The sequence below is a fragment of the Triturus cristatus genome, chromosome 5_1 (assembly GCF_964204655.1).
Source record: "Triturus cristatus chromosome 5_1, aTriCri1.1, whole genome shotgun sequence".
Taxonomy (NCBI): Eukaryota; Metazoa; Chordata; class Amphibia; order Caudata; family Salamandridae; genus Triturus; species Triturus cristatus.
In genome coordinates, this window is record NC_140587.1 from 108,033,052 (window position 1) to 108,038,042 (window position 4,991).

The following is a 4,991-nucleotide window of genomic DNA, read 5'->3' on the forward strand; positions in this document are numbered from 1 at the left end:
GCTTGGACCTGCCCCATCCACCTCCTAGGCATCGAGAATCCGGAGCTCGTGAGTATTAATTATTTGTAGTGTTTGTGTTTTACAATGCTAAAATAAAATTCCAAATAAAATGCTGCTCACACTCAGGGGTAACTTACATTTAGTTTACATTGGATTATTATTATGTGATACAGTTTCTAGTTTCTGCTAGACAGTTGCTCAGCGCTACCTAATCATGTGCATCAATGACGCTGACTTTGGCTGAATAATTACGAAGCCATTGCAGATTATCCTCTTGTCACCATAGTGAATCAGTGATATCAGCAAGTAGCATATCCTCTCTGTGACTTTTTTTTATGTATCTCGTACAGTTCCAAGCTATTTCATAGCGATGTGTAGGATGTATCTATGCATTTCAAAAAAGGGACACTGATTTTGTCAAACAAGGGGTTTGGGAAATGAGAATAGAGTCAAAGATCCAAATGTAGTTTTTGTTAAGGACATTTGGAATAGGAATGGTAGGAATAGTATCAGCAACTCAACGATAGTCAATGAACCCGAAACTGGTAGTATGTGCGATCTACTATAAAGAAGAACAATGTTACTGCGCTTGCCTGTCATAATAATTTTGTGGAGATTTACAGAAAAACTGATCTATTTTCCAAGGGCACAAAGAGGGACATTGCGGAGACGGGTCCAGGAACAGTTGGGGAGTAGGTGCCAACCACCAGCATCACTGCTCAGGGTACCACACAGCCCTAGTGTGCCCATATATTTATTATAATTATTTCCCTAATGTTGGGCTTTTTGATTATTGTGGGCTTAGGGTAGAATATTGGGGTGTTGTAATTTTGGTGCTGGGTTCCAGGATGGGAGTTGCTGCCTGGAGGACAACATCCTGAAAATTCTATAGCTGCCCAGAGTTTGTGGATTCCCTTGGAGGGGAGCCAACATTCAGCTACATTTTTGTTTTTGGGAAACATGGGGGAAAAAGTACTGCAGAAGAAAGCATCTTTGTTTTTCTTCTGCAAATGGTGTCCCAGCTTTGAGGAACAGGCAAACGTGTCAGAAAACCAAATTTCATTACATAGTTTTGGCATTTTACTGGGCCTGTTCTTCCTATTTTTTTTAATCCTTATTCCATTTAGTGGTAGAAATAGTATGAAATGAAACCAAGGTTTTTGTGTAGAAAGTAACAGTTGAATAAAATAACAATATTGACATTCAGTTGAAATAAACTGCCATTTGTGCCTACGTTTTCACCGGTAACTTCTTCTAACTATGGCAGATATTCAAAATAAATATACTGTTATGTCTGCTGTATCTTTCTGATTGAGATATGTAAGGCTTGTAGGGTTGCCAAGAACCCAAGGTACCCAAAGCCAATAACTGAGTTGCATCTTGCAATGTTTCGTTTTATTGTGTACCGGGTAAACAATTCATTTGGTAAAATATAAAGCATGAAAATAGTGTATTATTTTAAATGGGAACACGGTATGAAGTTTAGAATTAGTGGTTATTTGCACATTTCTGAATTTGTGGATACCCATTCTAGCATGTGAATTAGAGAGCATTTTTTAAATGTACTTCTTTTTTACACACTGTGTTATATTTGGAAAGCACACATGCAGAGAGACAGTCATTAATAACACTTTTTCTAGGATTCCTGTTCCCCTAAGTCTGTCGATAAAAATGGTACCTCACTAGTGTGGATAGGCCTAGTACTCGTGACAGGAAACGGCCAAAAACACAACGTGAAAACATCAAATTTTTTAATTGAAAACTGAGCCTCTTTTTGCAATGTGTCTAGCTGTGGATTTTGGGTCCTAGCTCAGCCGGCACCTAGGGAAATCTAGGAAACTGGTACATTTTTGCAAACTTGGTGCCCAGGAAAATTCAGAATTGGGTGACTTGTGTGACTCCCACAAAGTTCTGTTATCCAGTATCCATTGTAAAAATAAAATGTGTAAAAAACAAATTTTCTGTAATCTGCTTGGAGCTACAAACTTCCATTCACCCAGCATTACCCCAAGTCTCCCAACTAAAATGTTTCCTTCCTTGGATGGGTAGGCCTTGTGCCGTGACAGGAAACATCTCAAAATGCAACACAAACACCTCACATTTATCCACTGAAAACTGACTCTTTGTTTTGCAATGGGCCTAGCAGTGGATTTTGGGCCCTAGCTCTGCCAGCAGCTAGGGAATCATGTATATTTTTCAAACCTAAAATACCTAAGGGTATCCAGGGTGGGCTGACTTTTGTGGCTTTTATCATGTTTTTTTACCCAGAATCATTCGCAGACCTAAAACTTTGACTGAAAAAACATATTTTCTTCACATTTCTATAATGGAAAGTTCTTGAATCTGTAAGGAGTCACAGACTTCTATCTACTCGGCATTCCCCCATTCTCTCGATAAAAATGGTGCCTCACTAATTTGGGTTGGTCTAATGCCCACGACAGGAAACAGCCACAAACATATTGTGGAAACATCAAAATTATCTATCATAAAGAGATCTAGGGCCAGGTGTATCAAAGAATAGTTTTGCAATTTTTTAGAGAATTGTAAAATTATTCTCCACAGTGCGGGGGAAGCCTCCCCGGGCACAATGAAACCTCTTCTTGGGCCTTTGGCAGAGCGACAGGCCGGGGGTGGGGCCCAGGACAGGAGCAACCGACCCGGGGCCCAGTCGGGACCCCAGGACCCAGCTGGGGCTCCCTGCCTGGGCACACAGGGGAAGCCTCCACGTTCCTGCGGGACCCGGTCCTGGGCATCCTGCCACACGGCAGGACCGAGGACGGAGCCTGGGGTGGTGATGCCGCCCTCCCCCAGGACATCAAGAGGGGTGCCTCCCCGGCAGAACCCCTTCTCATGCCCCCTGGTGGAGCGGCAGGCTGGGAGACTGAGCCCAGGCCCCTGGACTCTGTCTGGGCTCCCAGGCAGAGGAGATGCCTCCTTGTGCACCGGGCACCACACCACACGTTTGCCCAAGAGATGGAGCCCCGACCTGGGTAACATACTGACCCATTCATATGCCGGCTGAGGACCGCCTGACCGAGAGGGGTTCCGGAGTACCCTGTCACTAGTAATCAGGAGGAAGGGTACCCCCGTTTCTGGTAAGCCGTGTGCACCGTGAGACTGAGGGGACCCAAGGCACAGACGTGCCCGACCTCCTGGAGCCCTGGATGGGATCGGGGAGGAAAATAAGCCCTCATAGGGACTTCCAGGGCAGCCTGGTCATCTGGTCGCCCCATTGGAAAGCATTGCATGCAACCAGATGGCCGAGGGGATAGGTGCGACCAGATGACCGAGGGGATGGGTGCGACCAGATGGCCAGGTTTGAAAGTCGAGGCCATCTTGTCGCTCTGTGCCTCAACAAAAGAGTGAGTGGGCAACAGGGCATGGGGGCCTGGAGACCCAGGGCCCCAGCTGAGCCTTAGCCATGGGGGTTGTGAGGAGTAGCCGACGGGCCCCCCGGCCTTGGACACCTTGACAAGCAGGAGAATCAGGGGAGGCCCGCAAGGTACCGACAAACCCCCGTTTGTCCAGGGGATGGGCCCAGGGCTGGAGCACTCAACCAGGTCCCAGCGGGGCCCCTGGATGCAGCCAGGGATCCCAAGGCCCAGAGGTGCAGGTGAAGCCTCACCGGGCCTGCGGGACCCCGTCCCGGGCACCATGCCATGCAGCAGGATGAAGGACAGAGCTCGGAGTGGGGAGGTCGCCCTCCCCGGGGTCCCCCTCAACCCAGTCGAACAGAGATCCTGGCAGGGCCCCTAGACCTAACCGGGGATCCTGGGCCCAGAGGCACAGGGGGAGCCTTCCCAGGTCTGCCAGACCCTGTCCCAGGTACCCTGCCACATGGTAGGACTGAGGACGGAGCCTGGGGTGGGGAAACCACCCTCCCTGGGGCCCCTGGGTGCCCTTGAACCCAGTTGAGAAGAGTGAGTATCCCGGGCATGATGGATCCCCGTACCAGGCCTTTGGTAGGGTGGCAGGCCGGCTTCCCCGGGATCGTTTGCGTTACCGCACTGGATGCTGCGAGGGCGCCCACCTCCACCACTCCGGGTTCGGGGATCTGAACCCGACTCCCTTTCGATCGGCCGAGGGCAATAGAGGCCATCGCCTGTTCCTTCCAAACGGCGCTTGCCTTTAAAGTTCTCATTTGAATATTTGCTACTACCACCAAGATCTGCACCTGTGGCAGCTCCACCCAGGCCCTCGCCCCGTGTTTCCGTGTGCACCGCAGCAGCCCTCCTACTCATCGTGCCTTAGCCCCCGCTGCTCTCAGCGCCGGTGATGGCCGGGTATGGGCCCGACGCTCCAGCACCATCTATTTTCAGGGCTAGTTGATTCGGCAGGTGAGTTGTTACACACTCCTTAGCGGATTCTGACTTCCATGGCCACCGTCCTGCTGTCTATATCAACCAACACCTTTTCTGGGGTCTGATGAGTGTCGGCATCGGGCACCTTAACCCGGCATTCGGTTCATCCTGCAACGCCAGTTCTGCTTATCAAAAGTGTCCCACTAGGCACTCGCATTCCATGCGACGCCCGTGAGCCAGGCTTCTTACCCATTTAAAGTTTGAGAATAGGTTGAGATCGTTTCGGCCCCAAGACCTCTAATCACTCACTTTACCAGACAAAACTCTGAGCGCCAGCTATCCTGAGGGAAAATTCAGAGGGAACCAGCTACTAGATGGTTCGATTAGTCTTTCGCCCCTATACCCAGGTCGGACGAACGATTTGCATGTCAGGACCGCTATGGACCTCCACCAGAGTTTCCTCTGGCTTTGCCCTGCCCAGGCATAGTTCACCATATTTCGGGTTCTATCACGCACGCTCATGCTCCACCTCCCCGATGGAGCGAGCGTGACGGGCCAGTGGTGCGCCCGCCGCTGGAAACGTGGTGGGATCCCACCTCAGCCGGTGCATGCCGGCCCTCACCTTCATTGCACCACAGGGTTTCTATCGGCCCTCCAACTATCCCACGTGTTAGACTCCTTGTTCCATGT

At 49.9% G+C, this 4,991-nt stretch overlaps 1 pseudogene; it reads right to left on the reverse strand.

The window, feature by feature from the left end:
• Positions 1 to 3,875: 3,875 nt before the first annotated feature.
• The window catches only part of LOC146830332 (28S ribosomal RNA), a 1,941-nt pseudogene continuing 825 nt past the window's right edge, over positions 3,876 to 4,991 (reverse strand).